Consider the following 18885-nt stretch of genomic DNA (forward strand, 5'->3'; position numbering starts at 1 on the left):
CTCTGCAGAGCTCCTTTTTCATTTTTCATCAGCCAAATTTTACATGCCTTTGAAGATTCAAGTCTGATATTACCCTTTCAAATGCACAGCCCCTGGATGTATCTGGATATATCTGGTTCTTTCCCTACTGCCAATCGCATTCATATTACCCTGGCATGTTTTGTCGGCATGCTTATTTCTATGCTACATGTCAAGTAGCTTGTCTGATTTGTTTATTAATTTATGGAATCTCTAGGGAGATGCACAGTGCCAAAAAGAAAAAAGGCACTCAGATATTTACACACTTTACTGAAATCAACCTCTCTCAATGCATATTTTACATGCATCTATATGTGTACCTATCATTTCCTCTATTAATATATTTAATTGTACACGTTTCATAATAGAATCTAGTCATTTTTTTTAAGTTAAGGACCATTTTACCAGCATAGCACTTGCTGGAAAACATTGTATGCCCTCAACATATATGTTACATGAACTAATGAGGAAAGATGAACAATGCCAGAATTATTGAAATAATGTATAATTATAAAATTAAAAGCTAAATGAACTGTTTGAGGAATTCAGAATTAAGAAAGAAGCAATACTCAGAATTAATGAAATAATTTTCATGAAGAAAATCAGAATAGAGGCATTTTTGGTTTTGGTTTTGTTTTATTTATAGTTTTTCCATTCCATTTCTTGTTTATTTTCTCTTTCTTCCCCTTTTGAATAATAAATACATGGGAGACAATCAGGAATCCAGCTGTTTGAATTCAAAATGGAATTTAGTTCCTTTGGACGTCAGTTTAATCACCAGTTGAATGAGAGAACAGAAGTAGATTTTATGTTAAGTCCCTTACTACTCAAACCTTCTGTATGTCTTCACCCCACCTCATTTTACCACTAGTAGCTTTGGTAACTGCCTAGAGAGCCATTTTTACTTACAAGAAAAAAGAGAAGAGGGACACATAAAAACTGTACCAAAAAATTCTGGGAAAAAATAGAGAAAAAGGAGATAAATCTGTCTAGGTTTATTTACAGTTAGTGCATTTAAATATCAAAATCTGCACATTTATCTTCCTCTTGACAATTAAATCTTTAATAACACAGTCTAAGCATTTCTTTCTTTTAAGCCAAGTAGGACATCTCTTTCAAACTAATGCTCATAAACTATTCTGGTACATATTTATTCTACTCAAATAAACTACTCAAATTTGCATCAAACTAAAAGATACAAATTTCTCACCCAAATCTTGATCCTAAAATCAACATATTCGTGAACTTTGACTGTATTGGCATCATCTCTTAGTAAAAAATATGGGAAAAATATTAATGACATAATCTTCCAAATATCTTTATCAAGTTATCTCAAAGTTCTACAAATAAAGGCAACTTTTATTTACCTGTGCATATATATAACTTTAGGGTATGGGGAAAAGTTTTGTCAGACTGAGTGTATTGATGATACTGAGGACTACCACTTGACTATGATCTGGTTACTGTACTCCCAGTTTCTGTTTTACCTAAAAATAAGAAAAGCAGATGTCTTTCGTGTTATTTATTTTATTGCCAATGCTTATGGTCCCTCAATATAAAAGGAATGGAAATTAGATTTCTCATCACTAGCATTTTACGATGGTAAAATGGAAGAGGAATAAGAACTTGTCTCAAAAGTGTGCAGCTCCACCGGAGATGTAGGGTTATAGTTTTTCTCCAATCAGGGTAGAAGGGAAATATCAGACAGCTTGTCCCAAAGCAGTAGCTACAAGCTTCACTGAAGACTATGGACTCTATTATATGAAGCAAAAATACAGCCAGTTCTTTTTTTGGTAATACTCAGCTATGTTTGCTTTCCATTCCTTCTGAATCAGTTATACCTATTGAAATGCGAAATCAACATAAATATTGATATAACAAAAGGGATTGTACTAATTTGTTAATAATATTCATGATTATATAATATATACTTTTACGATATGAAGGAGGGATGCCTGGGTGGCTCAATGGTTGAGCATCTGCCCTTGGCTCAGGGCGTCATCCCAATTTGGGGGTCGAGTACCACATCAGGCTCCCTGTAAGGAGCCTGCTTCTCCTCTGCCTATGTCTCTGCCTCTCTCTGTGTCTCGTATGAATAAATAAATAAATATTTTAAAAAAATGAAAGGTAAAGGAATCCAAATTCTAAGGAGTTTCATCTTCAACACTCCTAGAACATCTTGCCTACACTAAGAACGTAGCATATTATCATTAAAACCATGCTAATGGCATGGAGATCTGTGAGTCCTTTTCAGTAGAAAGGGACTTTGCTTCCAACCAATACAATATTGGAAGTATAGGATATGTTCTTGGGAATGAGGGATGGGAATCCTAGTATTGGATCCAGAAAAATAAATGGACTTAACATTAATGGATTTGGTTTCAATTTATATATATATATATAGAAAGTTAATATATATTAAATATATAGTATGTTTAAATATATATAAATTACATATAAATGTTAAAAAATGTATTCATTTTCTTGATCCCATAGATGAAATGTTTTCTGTGGTCCCTAGTGGTGATTTCCTTTAGAGACAATCAAGAGTATAATGGAAAGCACAGTTTAGGAGAAGAAAGTCATGAATCTCATTCTTACATTTCTACCTTTCATTGCTTAGTTACCTTACCAACTTAGTTGCCTTTCTCTACCATGGCTTAAAATGTGTAAGGAGATTATGAATCATTTAGCAAGAAACTATTAAGATTGAAGTAAAACTATATGCTCTATCTACCATAATTCAAAGAGCATGAATAATCAATATGGTTAAATATCATATTTAAAAGGAATTGCATATTTTTCTTGCTTATTAAATATATTGCTTCTATCAAAACCTACTGACTTAGGGAATTCTATTTATTCTTGAAATATTCCAATATAACTAATAGATTTTAACTTCTGATGTCAAAATTCTTCTGTGTATAGTTATTAACACATTCATAAAATAAGAATTGAAAATTATTTTCAGTAAACATAAACAATAATATCAATAAAGTAAGTTAGTATATAGAATTCATATTAAATGTCATGTTAATGATTATAATTATCACATGCACACTTAAATGATAAATGTATATAAGGTTATGAATATTTTGTGGACAAATAAAATACAAGTGAATTTGATGACATAGAATCTGCATGGAAGTATTTTCTAGGGTAAAAAATCCTATAGTTACTGATCAAAAACTGTATCAATATTTCACTAAGACCGTGTATGAATCATATAAGCTGTATATTGAAAATATACAGTTGGATTCAGTGACATCTTTACATGGCACAATAATAGAATAGACATTTACAAACTTGGGAAAATTATACTTCCTAAATTTATCCTTCAAATATAACCTTGCTACCTTCTTTCAGATTTCCAACTGTTTTTATCTTTTTTTGCAAAATCTATTAAATGTGTATTATTCTTTTAAAAATGACTTTATAATAACATTCCTATAATGAGATGCATTTCTTATAATTAGTATGATTTATTCATTACAATTAATATATATTCAAAATGTAATTTATAATGTTGTTAATGTAGTCTTTCATTATTAGTTACTATACATTACTAAAGTTATAAAAATAAGCTTATGAAAGGATAGAGTATGTTTTATCTACTTTTTTGTAAGTTCAAATTGGGAGAATCCTTGATCTAGTATTAAATAAATATTACAAATTAAGTAATCATTGAAAAGGAAAAGAAAATTGCAGTTCAAAATTAGATTTATGATTTACCTAATAATAAATATAAAAGTGCCATTTAAGATACCCATCATTATTTATCTCAAAAGAACTCTGTAAATGGTTATTAATGTCTGTTCTAAAAAGTAAGCCAATGCAGTATTTTGCAGATTTTTATTGTCAGTATCCCTAGACATTAACTGCTAATATCGTTCTTACATTTGTCCCCATTCTTTAAAAGTAGCCTATAATATGAATACTCTGCATACTATAATCAGTATCTTTTAATGACTTAGAATTTCAAACCTATTTAAAATCAAAGAAAGTAGTACCAAGATGATCTGGACTGAGAAACAATAAAACAACAATAAAACAATAAAACAACAATAAAACAACAATAAAACAAAACAAAAGAAACAACTTTCAAACACTATCTTATATTTTTTAAGTGTCTATTTTTACATAACTCCAAAGTAAGACCTTTATAATCCCATGTTCTGATTATCTATTTTTTTTCTAAAACATTACTTCAATATTGAGTGTCTTAAACAGAAAAAAATTATTTTTCATAATTTTTGTTTTCATTTTTATTTTGTTTCATCAAAAGTCTGGGCATTTCTCACATAGTCATTCTTTTGTTCCACATGGCATTGACTGGGGACACTTACTGGAATTCATTTGGCTGATGGACTGGTATAGAGGGTCCAAATTGGCTCTGTTCACATCTTGGATGCCTTGGCAGGGCTAGCAGGAAGGCTGAACTCACTTGGACTATTGATTGGAGTCACTGACGTGACCTCTTCATCATGGCACTCTCAGGATAGTTGGACTCTTTGGCAGCCTTTGGTCTTTGAGCTACTGTTCCAAGAGACAAAAGCTGCCAGATACTTAAGATCTAGTACAGGATATTGACAGTGTCACTCCTATAGTGTTTTATTTGTAAATCAGTGACAGAACCAGCCATCACAGAGAGAAAAATAAAACTCTCTCTCTCAGTGAGAGAAGTAGCAAAAATGGGATGCCTGGGTGGCTCAGCAGTTCAGCGTCTGCCTTTGGCTCAGGGCATGATCCCGGAGTCCCAGGATTGAGTCCCACATCAGGCTCCCTGCATGGAGCCTGCTTCTCCCTCTGCCTATGTCTCTGCCTTTCTCTATGTCTCTCATGAATAAATAAATAAAATCTTTAAAAAAAAGAAGTAGCAAAAATACTGTGACTATTTTAACATAATAGTATCTGCCCACTCGTTATAAATTACTTATACCACCCTCACATGAAAAATAGACTTGGTGGCCTCCAAGCCCCCCAAAAGCTTCATTACATTTCATCATTGGTTCAAAGATTAGGATCTCAGCATCCAAATCAGTTCTAGATGCAGATGAGTCTCTTCAGGTTCTGCTAAATATATTTTTTTAAAGATTTATTGTTTATTCAAGAAAAGTGAGAAAGAGCAATGGGGAGGGGTAGAGGGGAAGAGACTCTCAAGCAGACTCAACACTGAGCACAGAGCCCCCTGTGGGGCTTGATCTCAAGACTGCTGAGATCATGACCAAAGCTGAAACCAAGAGTCAGACATTTAACTGCAGTCAGACTGCACCACCCAGGCACCCTATCAGTTAAATATTCATGAATGTAATCAATTATAATAAATCAAATAAATTTTAAAGTTATTATACTAGGATTATATAACATGTCTACTTTTTCCTAGGTCACACATTTAATACAGCTCAGCAGAGATTCTTGAATGTGGTTATCTATAACATTTCTGAGTTTGTACTAAATCACATATGTGTTTTCTGAGATTCAGTTCCTTGAATACAATTTCTCTTGAACTGAGACCTGCAGATTACAGATATCTTACCTACAGATTACAGATAACCACCCCCCCCCCCCCGTGTGAGGTGGTTTAGTTGACCTAAAAAGTTTGTGGGATTTCTGTGAACTGAAATGTCATTTAATTCATTAGACAACTCCCACATATTTTATTTCACTCTTGACTCTTTTATACTTTGTGCTGATAGTTTAATATGCAAACAACACATTTAGTTACTTAAAAGCCTTTTTTGTCTGTTTAAGATTGGTTTAATAAGCATACTCTTGAGATTCTTAGAAGCCCAACCATGCCTGCACTTCAGTCTTTTCAAAATTTCAATAAAGGATCTTCATGCCTCAGTTTTGAGATTTTAAATTTCAGTCTAGGTTTTATTGGAAGTGCTATGAATTTGACCTTTGTCTTGAAGCCCTTTTTTACTTGAGGAGCTTTTATTAAGGGAGAGTAGTCATGAAAAATTGCTTTAATTTGATCCCATTAATCCCTTAAGTATCTTCTAAATTCTGCTTAAAACTAATCATTTACTTTATTTGGCACATTTTCTGACTAAACCTCTCATATATGCCTAAAATAACTAGTGTTTTCAACATGAACATTTCCTTAGCCAAATCCAACAGATCATCAGATACAGCAGATCATCAGATATATTTTCTACTTAGCATATGCTACAGATGACCATGTTACTGAGCTTCCTGCCCATTTATGTAGCCTCCAGTAACAACTTCCTTACTATCTTCTCAATTCTCATTAAGAATTTACTGAGGCCTGGGCACCTGGGTGGCTCAGCCAGTTAAGTGTCTGCCTTTGGCTCAGGTCATGATCTCAGTGTCCTGGGATCGAGGCCCACATTCAGCTCCTTGCTTAGTGAGAAATATGCTTTCCCTTTTCCCTCTGCCCCTCCCCCCACTTTTGTGCACATGTGCGTGCATGCACACTCTCTCTCTCAAATAAAAAAAGGGTGGAACTCACTTGGACCATTGGTTGGAGTGACTATACATGGCCTCTTCACCATGGCAAATTAAAAAAAAAAAAAAAAAAAAAAAGAAGGAATTTCCTGAGGCCATTCAGCATTTCTGTGGTCTGCTTGACCCGCACTCCCAAAGCCAATGCCTTGCACATTTGTTTTAGTTAAAACAGCACCACACTTCCAGGTAAAATATGTTGTATTAATTATCTATTGATGAGTCACAAATTATTCCAAAACTTAAGAGACTTAAAAAATAGTACTTTCATTATTTCTGAAATAGCTGTTGGTTAAAATTTCAAATTGAGCAAGTTGTTGACTCTAGGGGAATTAACCAAAGCCACTTTGTGGTATTAATCCAGCTGATGGGGTGGTTTAGAGGCCCCTAAAGGGCTTTCCTAACACATCTTGCACATTTACAGAGGTTGTTGAAGACTCCGATACCTTTAATCAATGAAAACTTTTGGTAACATATTTGAGTTTTGGATTAGTGTGCTATCATAGGATTGCCAAGATATATTTTAATAGTCTCTTCTTTACATCCCTCTTAAAATGTATTTGTGAAATTGAAAGTTAGTTTGTGAAACTAACTTTATTTAGTTAAATCACATGTCCTCAAAGACTGTTGAGAGTGTTAGGTCCAAGTAATAATGTGGTGAGTGAGTGATTATGTGAATAAAGGACTTTGACTTGACTTGAAATGAATTCTAATAATTTTTTCCCATACCTGTTTATAATATTTACATTGTTTGTTTCTATTTTTTAAAGTCATAACTAGATTTTGGAGAGAATATCATTTTTTAAAGATATTTATTTGAGAGAGAGAGAGAGAGAGTAGTAGGAGAGACCTTAAAGGTGGGGGGGTGGGGGCAGGAAAAAGGAGAAGCATGCTCCCACTGAGCAGGGAGCAGGAAGCAGGGCTTGATTGCAGGGCCTTGGAATCATGACATGAGCCGAGACAGATGCTTAACCAGCTGAGAAACCCAGGCACCCCGTATTTTAAAGATTCAAAAATGAGAAATCCAGTCTTTTCTCTAAGAGTCAGTACAACAAAAGCAAGTTTCTAAGAAGCACTGTTTGTAGAGAGGAAGCAAAGCCTCACCTCTTATCCACCTTATGTTTTCAGCTGGAGCTCTTTAACAAAAATAAAAATTAATAATAGAAAAATAAGTGGTTTATTAATGCATGCAGTGCACATCATATGAGAGAAACCTAAAAATAAGAATAACTCAAAGTGTTGGCCTGGAACTCTGGTTTATATAGCATCTTCAACAAAGAAAAATACATTTGTAGAAGAATGACTGGACAAAGGGTAGCAATCGTAGGCTTCCATGAGTAGAAAATGGTGGGAAGATAAAGATATAGGATGGAACTAGTGGAGTAAGTTTTGGTTTTTGTTCGTTTGTTGCAAATGAGCTGATAAGAGTCTGTGTCTAATAAAAGGAGAATTCATTTCTATCTTTAGGTAGAAAGAGAAGGTTGAGAGAGGTTTCCTGCATTTTTTGCTTTTCAATTGCCTTTAGCTGAAAATAATTTCAATGCCAAAGTAATGTATTTTTGGGAGTGGTGTATATTCCAATTTTTCATGTTTTTTTTTTCTTTAAACTTAATAACCTATGAAAGCAGTATGTTTTTAAAACAGGTCTTATTCAAAGAAACGAATGAGTTTTGCTTGTCTGTTCCAGAATTTCTTTGTAAGAAGCTCAGCTTCATTACTCTGTATGACAGAAAGCTAGAGTTCTTGCTCTGAAATTTTGCTTTCTAACTAAGCTCTGGTGCTTGTACTTAGATCATATGTTATATATTTGCATGAGTTTCAGCAGAAACCAATAGAGACTATGGAAGAGCATGCTAAATAAAAATAGAAAACAAAACATTGGTACTACACCACTGTTTGAACTCTAGGATACATAAACTACAACAGTGGCAGGTTTATGCCACTAAATGGGCATAATATGCATCTTGTGGTTAGAATTTCTGTATTTGTATATGGCTAGCAGCAAAGTTATGCAAATAATTCAAGTCTCAATTCTTTTCCTGATAACACATGGATTGAATCGTAATATGCATAAAAGTTTTCCCTCAGTCATAGACCTTTCTCTCTCACAAGAAGCACAGAAGCAAGTCTAAAGCTAAAAGGGAGAGCAGTTGGATTGAAAAAAATGATAATCAGAATCAGTGCCACAATGACAGTTACGTATTTTGGAGTTAAAAGGCTACTATGATCTAATAATATGGAGGGCAAAATTAAGCCCTATTTAAAAAGGAGTTAGGTATGCAAATTTGGGGTGCTGCCACAAGCTTGAACAGATGTTTGAAAATTTAGCTGAGTGTGTTTATTCATTCTAAATATGTTTACATAATGTATTGTAAGCTATTTTCTCAAGCACATTTGCATGGAAATGTATGTGTGGCCCTGATTCTGCCATCTTTAATCATGTAAAACTGCCACTGGCTTCTGGTGGAATTATGCACATGTCAGTTGTGGCAATATCTGGCCTATGGAGAGGGTACTGCAATCAGTGGAGCAAATGTGCCTATTACCTCCACGAGTTCTGTTACACAGTAGTGGGTGTAGCCAAAGATTGACAGGGACTTCATAGGTCTGGAAAGGAAATTTATTGAAACTGCTCTGAGTTACTCAAAAATTTAATTATTAAATCATATACACTTGAGTTGTTTCAGGTAATTAATGCCATACTCATTGTTTTTCTAAATCTATTTCTTTTTTTAAAAAAAAAGATTTTATTTATTTATTCATGAGAGATACACAGAGAGAGGCAGAGACACAAGCAGAGGGAGAAGCAGGCTCCATGCATGGAGCCCAATGTGGGACTTGACCCCAGGACCTCAGGATCACACCCTGGGCTGAAGGCAGATGCTCAACCACTAAGCCACCCAGGCGTCCCTCTAAATCTAGTTCTTGGGATCCCTGGGTGGCGCAGCGGTTTAGTGCCTGCCTTTGGCCCAGGGTGTGATCCTGGAGACCCGGGATCGAGTCCCACATTGGGCTCCTGGTGCATGGAGCCTGCTTCTCCCTCTGCCTGTGTCTCTGCCTCTCTCTCTCTCTCTGTGACTATCATAAATAAATAAAAATTAAAAAAAAAATAAATAAATAAATAAATCTAGTTCTTATGCTAAATTTCTTTCTTGGTGTCCTTTCCCTACTCTCACCCACACACATACATCCTATATGTCTCTATTAATGACTAGTAGAAAAAAACACACTGATTTAGAGGATGTCAAAAATACTTATAGATGATTCTCTTCTTTATATTTTATACAGAGCATTGACAACAAAACAGATCACATTTTGGCAAATTTTTCCTCGGATTTCAAGACGCTTACTGTGATAGGTTAAAGCATTTTATCTCTTCACATTCACTTTTTTAAAGTCTGGATAATCTGTACTCTTTGGTGATAATTTTTAGTATTGCAGATTTTTTAAATTGCTAAATTCATTTAGTCAATAAAAAATAGTACCTTCTATGTGCTAGACACTTTTATCCCCAGGGTTTCAGGAATGCATTGGTGAATGAAATAGAGAGAGAGAAAAAAAAAAAAGTCTGCCTTAATGAAGCCTATGATATTTTGAATAAGGGTACAAAGACATGAGACAAATTAACATAAGGAATTATGATGATAAATTTTATGAAAGAAGAGTACAGATGAACTTGAAAAGAATCACTGGGAAAACTTAGTTTGAATTAGGGCATCAATGTAATCTTCTTGATTTAGTGAACTTTAGGCTGACACCTGAAGGATAAATTTAGATATAGACATATGGAAAATAGGTCCAATCTTCCATGCAGATAGAACAACATATGTAAAAGTTGTGAGGTGAGAAAATTCTTGGGGAATTGAGGAACTAAGGAAGCAAATGTGAATTCTAAGTTCACTAGAATGGCCAGAATAGTTAATAATAGATTGATAGACAGCAGCCTTAATACATGTCCTCGTGATCCTGTTCCGGCATCTGAATTTTACCTGAAGGCAATGGAAGCCCACTAACAAAGCTGTTAAGTAGAAATCTGGCACAATTGGATTGTCATTTTCAAAAAAAATATGTGTGGCTGATGTGTTGATAACCGATCTGTGTTTTATAGGATTAGAAGTAGGAAAATCAGTTTGGTAGATATTGCTATCCTAATGATAACTTAAGCCAGTATGTAGAAATAGCCATGAAATGAAGCACATTGAATTCAGAAAAATACTGAAGTGAACGTGAGCAGAGCATAGTGATGTAACAGATAAGATAAAAAATTCAGAAGAGTTCACATCATTAGACAATATACTGCATTAAGCAACTTGGAAGATAAATAGAGGCCTCATTTAGTGAAAAGAGTCAAACGGGTAAAGAGTTCAAACTTAACCATGGTTTCAGTCTGTAATGACATATTGAAGCAAAATATTTTAAAAAAAGCTTAATATGCACATTTGGAGCATAGGAAGACTATCTAGTTGGAGATTTGAGATTTAATATCATTGGCACATAGTGATTGAAAATCACCTGGAGGGAGAAGAGTAATGGGCTGTTTGGGATTGAATATTTGTTTCTCCTTCAAATTTATATGTTGAAGCTTAAATCCCCTATGGTATGGTATTTTGAGATGGGGCTTTGGGAGGTAATTAGATTTAATTGAAGTCATGAAAGTGATCCTCATGATGGAAATAGTACCCTTTTAAGAGACAGGAGAGCTAGCTTTCTCTTTCTCCTCCAGGTGGAGACACAGCTAGCGGCAGCTATGTGTAAGCCAGGAAGAAAGCCCTCACTGGGAACCCAGTAGGCCAAGCATCTTGATTCCAGCCTCCAGAACTATGAGAAATAAATGTCTGTTGTTTAAGCCACCCAGTCTATCCTGTTTTGTTATAGCCACCTCCACTGACTAATACATGGGCCCAGTACTGATTCCTGGGAACTCCAGCTCACAGTGACATTTTTCTATTCATAGAATACTTCTTAAACCAATGTAAATCCTATTTTCCGTATCTTTTATAATATGCACCTACCTTTTATTATCAGAAGATCCTGTTAAATTTGACTTTCACTTCAATTATCACATTACTCTTTAGTACATTATAGTTTATTCCCTTCCCAAAATATCAAATTTCTATGGTTCTCGTCATTCTGATGATTATTTTTTCATAATGAAGCTTTGAGTAGATATGTGTGACACCATTTCAGCCATCTCCCTAACTTGCTTTTTTCAGCAAACATTTTGTGCTGATGTATTTTTTTTTAGTCATTTTTTTCTCTACTGTATTTCATTTTTTCCTCCTCCTCCATTTGTATTCTCCCTGCTTCATTTGAAATCTTAGTTCTCAGAAGGTAAATTTATCATTCTTTAAAATTTTTAGAACATGCCTATTGGTACATCTTTTTAGTAAGAATCCACATGAGGGCACTTAATAAGTAATTTTTGGTTAAGACTTATGGAGCAGCAATACAGAGAAAAAGGCATTCAAATAAAGGAAGATAAAGTAGAAAAAAGTGAGTAATAAAAGAAAATACTTGTATCTAATTAAGTAGAAATGTGTAGCATTCATATGTCTTATCTGGAATTTAAAACTTTATGTGTAGGATATATATCTTTTTTTAAGATATAAAGAAGAGTGATGCTTAATGAAAAGGGATTATTATCTAGAATAATAGACACACAAGGCTTGAAGAATGTCTACATTATTCACCATTATCCTTAGGAAATAGCATACTTATGTCGATGCAAAAAGAAAATTATTTTTAGTTGAATTTTTAATTATTCTTATGTACCTACATTAACCAAGAATTCATAGATTTGTTTAGATGCCGTATCTCCTCACAACAGTTTTAACCATATTTTTTACATTAGCTCATTTGAATGCTTTAGAAAGGAATACTCTTAGATGATCTTTATTTAGTTACATTTGCCATGATAATGGAGTTTCTTTATATACCTAGTTAGTTTACAAGTATTAAGTTTTATTGAGATAACTTCCTTATAGGGATCCCTGGGTGGTGCAGTGGTTTAGCGCCTGCCTTTGGCCCAGAGCATGATCCTGGAGACCGGGGATCGAATCCCACGTCGGGCTCCCAGTGCATGGAGCCTGCTTCTCCCTCTGCCTATGTCTCTCTCTCTCTCTCTCTCTCTCTCTCTCTCTCTGTGTGTGACTATCATAAATAAATAAAAATTAAAAAAAACTTCCTTATATTATTTGAAATAATCGTACAATTTTTCTCTTTGCTCAGAGGTTGTGAACTTATGTCCTACCTTCAACCCTGCAAAGGTAAAACAACAAAGTCTTTGTCTCTATTAAAGAAAAAAAGAAGAAGAAATAAACCAAATGAAAACCAAAAGTTAAAAAAAAAAAACAAGCAAACAAACAAACAAAAACTAACAAAGCAAAACACAAATATTAGATCAGTGTATAGCCAAGTCATACACAATGACCTAGCCATTCTGGGACCTTCATCTACATCTCAGTCCTCATCTCTCTAAAAACCAGTATTTTATTTCCTAATGTTCTCTCAAATTTTGTTTTGGCTATAGTTATTATTTATTTACTCCAGACCATTGTGTGTGCATGTGTGTGTGTGTGTACATAAGTGCACATTCCACCGTGCTGTGTCCTGGCTCCTGCTTATTTCTTTTAAAAGTCCCTGTTCCCCTTTTTCTAAAGTTTGTGCAGAATAACTATTATGGATTACTTTGAAATGTGAGGTGAGAGTAAAGCACAGATTAAACTATTTGATCATATACTCTTATTCCAAATTAATCAGACTATTTTGAAGATTAACCATGTAAATACTACAGATCTCTAACAAAATGTGTAGTTGTATATTTGATTAATGCAAATACAGTTGATTTGGGACCTTAATTACATCGGCATAATCTCTTCCACTGTCATATTCTAAGGGCTAGAAGCAAGTTACAGGTCTGCCCACATTTAAATGAGGGATGATAGGAGGTGTGAACACCAGGAGTCAGGGACCAGAGGCCATCTTAGAATCCTGACCCTCACAATGGATGAGAACACAGGGTAATTGGTGGAGTTTCTGTCTGGGCCAGTTATTCCCCACTTTGCCCCAAACTTGGTCAGCACAGTAGTTTTCCCAGGTCAGGGCATGCTCCCCAAAATGAGTAACTTTTCCATCAGATGGCAGTTACTTGATTTGATATAGAGCATGGAAAACTCCTTGTCCATAGGCATTGGCAACAGGAGAATCAATCTCAGTGTCGAAGGGTGGGAGAGAGAAAGCCAGTATCTCAGTGAACCTGAGGTGGTAGCTTTGGTTGGACACGCAACAATCCAGAAACTGGATAGAAATTTAACAGGAAGAGCCAGGAGATGAGTCTGCTCTAAGAAGCTGGGGTAAACTCACTGCATAGACTTGTCTTTTGAAAGCTGCATGCTCATTCGGAGAATAGATTGGCCCACTGTATACATTCCAGACTGATTGTGAGAATGTGAACACATGCAGAGGAAAATGAGAGGAACCAGCAGAAAGTAAAACTGGTCAGTACTGAAAGCCACCTGGTCTTTGAATAGGCTCCCCACACCACACTTGCATCAGTGGGAGAAGAGGAGGGATACAAGAGTTACTGGCTCAGATGTTTGAGTAGACAGCTGACAAAGCTAAGCAGACACAGGGGAGACTCCAGGAAGACACGCTTAAAATAGTAGCAAGAACTTTCCAAAACTGATGTATGGCATAAGTGGATATACACTGAAGAGAGGACACATTTCACTGGTTTACTCCAGGCAAGTTACTAAATAAACAGGCACCCAGGCTATCAAATAAACAGCAATGACAACAACACTTAAGAAGGAAAAAGGAATGCAAAATTGTGCTCACATAGTGTTTAAAGTGTCCAATTTTCTACCAAAATTACAAAGTGAACTGTTTTTAAAAAAGATTTTATTTATCTATTCATTGAGAGACACAGAGTGGCAGAGACAGAGGCATAGGGAGAAGCAGGCTCCATGCAGGGAACCCAATGTGGAGCTCAATCCCAGAACCCCAGGATCATGCCCTGAGCTGAAGGCAGACGCTCAAACACTGAGCCACCTGGGTGTCCCACAAAATTAACTTTTGAAAAAAAATTTAAAGCTATCAAAAATGCTATGGAGTAAGGAGAGAGTAATTGACCTCCTTAACCAGGGATTTTTCTATTAAGAAACATATAAAGTAAGAGTTATAAAACACAGGGCAATCAGACCACCAAAAGAAAGATTAAAAAAAAAAAAAAGGTAAAATAACATAAAGAATAGGCTAATATAAATCAGTCATTAAAACAAGAATTGATTAATTTCCAATATTCAAATACGAAATTTTTCATATAGTTTAAAAAGCAAAAAATATGTACGGTTTTTGTAGATATAAGATGTATATACAGGGATGGGGTATCATATCTTTCTACATGCAAGCCATCATATATATCTACATACATACATATATACACCAGATAAGGGCTAAATAACATGCTTAATATTGATTAGCATAGTTAGCATGATTAGAATGTATGATTAAGAGCATTAAATAAAATAGAGAAATAGATGAGATTAAAAAAGTCATACTTCTATTGTTGACTCTCAAATGATTACCAATCGAAACACATTGATGTAGTTAAGCCTGTTAGACTTACTAAAATATGGAAGAAAACCAGCTGACGTGGTCTCAGTAGTATCTCCAAATAGGAAAATTATGGGAAGGTTATTATAGGATTTTAGGACTTATGTTGGGTTATTTTAAGGTCTTGCAAGCCAGGAAATTCATTGGGATTGGACAGTGTATATAACACAACATCTTTGGATTAAGACAAGTCTTTAAGTCTTAAAGAGCAAGATGTTTTAGTTTGAATCAATCTTCTAAGCAAAGTGTTTCTTGAAGCAAGAAGGTCGTATTTTTATGCTTAGACCTTCATACAATTGAACTTAAGGACATAAAAGTATGGCTGGTACCAATTTGTGTAAGAAAGGAGTGCTGATTTCATTGCTCACTACAAAGAAGCTATTAGATATTATTAAATTTTTGTATTACTAATTTTTTCCAACTGAGATTATATAGTCTATTGAAACATTCATTGAAAACTAAAAAAATATTCTTAATTTAGTTCAGAAGGAAAATACATATAATTGTTTTTTAAAAAATTCTAAGCACATGGGGATCCCTGGGTGGCTCAGCGGTTTAGCGCCTGCCTTTGGCCCAGGGCACGATCCTGGAGTCCTGGGATCAAGTTCCGAATCGGGCTCCCTGCATGGAGCCTGCTTCTCCCTCTGCCTGTGTCTCCTGCCTCCTCTCTCTCTCTCTCTCTCTCTGTCTATCATAAATAAATAAATAAATAAATAAATAAATAAATAAATAAATAAAATCTAGTTCATTTAAAAAAATTCTAAGTACATTATCAGAATACAATGCAAAGTTAAATACAAATGTAAACATCGATTTACAAAACACTGAAAACTAAAACAGGCAAATCACTCTCCTGGTGAATATTTAAATATAAAGAGCCCCCATAAATAATACCTCTTTGATTAACAGGAAGTTAATACTAATTCAAATAGTGAAAGAGAATACTACAAATCGAAAACTGAGCTCTGACAGTTCACAAAAACATGCATATACCTAAATTAACATTTCATAAAACAAATTCAGAATATTTCCTTCTTTTATGTTTGTGTTTCTAAGAAAGAGTGGAGAGATTGCTATGAAGGCTTTGGATTAAAATTATTTAGATAATAGTAAAGATATAAAGTGATTTCAGAAGCATTTAAGTTATAGATTATGTATTATATATCTATCCATCAGTGTGGACATATTTCCCCAATATTGGTATCTCTAGCCCACCAGCTTTTTGTTTTTTTAAAGATTTTATTTATTTATTCATGAGACACACACACACACAGAGAGAGAGAGAGAGAGAGAGAGAGAGGCAGAGACACAGGCAGAGGGAGAAGCAGGCTTCATGCATGGAACCTGATGTGGGACTCAATCCCGGGTCTCCATCATCACGCCCTGGGACGAAGGCAGGCAATAAATCGCTGAGCCACCCAGGGATCCCCACTCACTCAGCTTTTATGCTTTTGTAATATAAATATGATCAAAACAATGAAATGTAGAGAGATTCTATAAAGCATTCTGAAAAGTCCATTGGCTTCATGAGACTCTTGGTATCTATTTACTGTTCTGGAGCCAAATCCAAAGCGCTTTGAGTGTGATGATTTCCTCATTTCCCCCCCAAAAGCAAGGCTCTAGTTACCACCTGGATGTCCTACAATTTAGCCCAATTCTGCCACTATCTACCAGAGCATCAGATTCCATAGTTTAAAAGGCCAATCTCTCAAGACTGATCCCTTCCCCCAATTCAGAAACCAGCTCTTTTTGGGTTTTTATTGAGGTTTCATTTTAAAGGTAGGATCAATTAAATCACTATCCATGGGCAACTGATTCAAACTCCAGTCCCACTCTCTTACCTGAAGGTCTGGAGGATGGGACCCAAAGTTCCAACCTTCTCTCACATAGTTGGGTCACCTGACAGCCAGCCCCTTCCTTAGTTGGAGTCCACAAGTCATCTCATTAACATAGCAAGAGACACCTTTATGGTTCTCCCTCAGAAGGTAACAAAGGCTTTTAAGTACTCTGCAAGGCATGGTGGACAAAGACCAAATATATTTATAGTTTAATTCTAATTATAAATCAAAATATCACACTATTTTATTTTGCTCACAGAATGAAAAATCATAGTTTTTTAGTAAACCTTTTAAAATAAGAAAGAGCATATGGCTAAATCATAATATGAACACATCTCTGAAATGTTTAAAAACACTGAAATGACAATGATGTTTATATTTTATTTCAAACAATTAAATGAAACAATTATTTCTAATAACAGCAGTCTATTACATTTAATTTTAAGTAAACAGCAAGTATGGTACTGAATTATTTTATGAGACTATAATCCTGTTCCCAAACGGATATTTTAAGAAGCTGAGGACAACTCAACTATCCTGGTTAAGAAAAAAAAATGATTCCCTTATTAAGTTGTACAAAGTGTTAATATGCTTTCAAAGCATGGGGTTAGTTAAATGGTAATAATTGAGAATAAGTACATCTACTATTAATATAGAAATACAATATAGATATATCTGTTGAACAAAAAACTCTTAAATTAATGCAAGCATGTCTCATATCTATCTGCTATATGGCTCCTCCATGTCCACTACAGACTGGATTGGATTAGAATAAAAAAGGGTTAAATCTAACAATTATCCCTAGGTTTCTGACTTCCCAAAGATCAAATGGAACTGAGCACTAGTAAGCAGGTAGTTGAGGAGGTGAATTTACAAGAGAACAGAAAGCCAAAGATAATGTTGAGTCAAATAGACTCCATCCAATTCATTCCTATTCTTTTTGAGTGAAGAGTTTATAGAAATGACTTAAATTAATCTGTTATCCTTGGCAGCTGTTAAACTTCCCTTGCTCAAATAAGGGACATTCATGTTAATTTCCAGTTCCCTCAGTGATTTTGTGGAACAACTACATTCTCCTTTTGCTGTCAATAATTTTGAAAAATTGTTAATGCTGAAGAAGAATGGGTACCATTTTAGACACTTTTAGGATTTAGTTTAACAAGGAGCACAGAAAAGCATAGAAATGGAAAGGAACAAAGATGTGTTGAATATTAGGGGGGAATGGAACAGGATATAAAGAAAAAATGCTCAAAAGGCAGTATATAAAAGATTGCCATGCGAAGTAAGATTAAACAAGAAGAATGCACAGTATTCTTTTACACTCTTTATCTGTAATATAATATAAGGAAATACAATTTACATTTGCTGGATTAAACTTGCTGCTTCAAATGGTCAAAATCTGAAATCTGAGATCTTATTTTTTGTACAATCCTTTTTCCTCCATTCCTTCTTTTCATTTTTAAAGAGACATTTTTAGAAAATATAATGGACTGTTATATTTTGTGAATTCGTAAGTGTGTTCTGACTGAAGGTGGCGTTATTGGAGTAGATCAACTCTTTTTCTGATTCCGAATAAAATATTTGGCATACTAGCCCAAAGTGAATGTAGGAAAATTTTGCTCTGGGCCCTTTCAGAATTCATCTTTGGTATCTACTCTCTGGGCTTTACAGGACAAGTTTATAACAGAGAAGGAGCATTGTACTTTTCTTTCCAAGGTAGAGGAGTTAAGGGGCATGCCTGTAGGTTCTCTGGTTTGGGACGTCATTAACTTTATATAGGAACTCTGTTACACATAAGGTTTTCAGTTTTTTTATTGTGATAATCAAAGATAGCAAACATTTACCAACTTCATTTTTTAAAGGAAATGTATTTTTGAAAATTCAAAATAATAAATAAAAGGAGTAAAATAGAAACGATTTTTATAGCTAATTCATTTTTGAATACACA

At 34.6% G+C, this 18885-nt stretch overlaps 1 long non-coding RNA gene across 1 annotated transcript in view; it reads left to right on the forward strand.

Moving 5' to 3' along the window:
* The window catches only part of LOC119870085, a 31342-nt gene extending 20006 nt beyond the window's left edge, over window positions 1–11336 (forward strand). Inside the window, exon 3 of the long non-coding RNA XR_005353016.1 lies at window positions 11210–11336. This is a non-coding gene — a long non-coding RNA (uncharacterized LOC119870085). The remainder of the gene's footprint in view (window positions 1–11209) is intronic.
* The last annotated feature ends 7549 nt before the right edge of the window (window positions 11337–18885 follow it).

Source organism: Canis lupus, chromosome 1 (genome assembly GCF_011100685.1).
Source record: "Canis lupus familiaris isolate Mischka breed German Shepherd chromosome 1, alternate assembly UU_Cfam_GSD_1.0, whole genome shotgun sequence".
Taxonomy (NCBI): domain Eukaryota; kingdom Metazoa; phylum Chordata; class Mammalia; order Carnivora; family Canidae; genus Canis; species Canis lupus.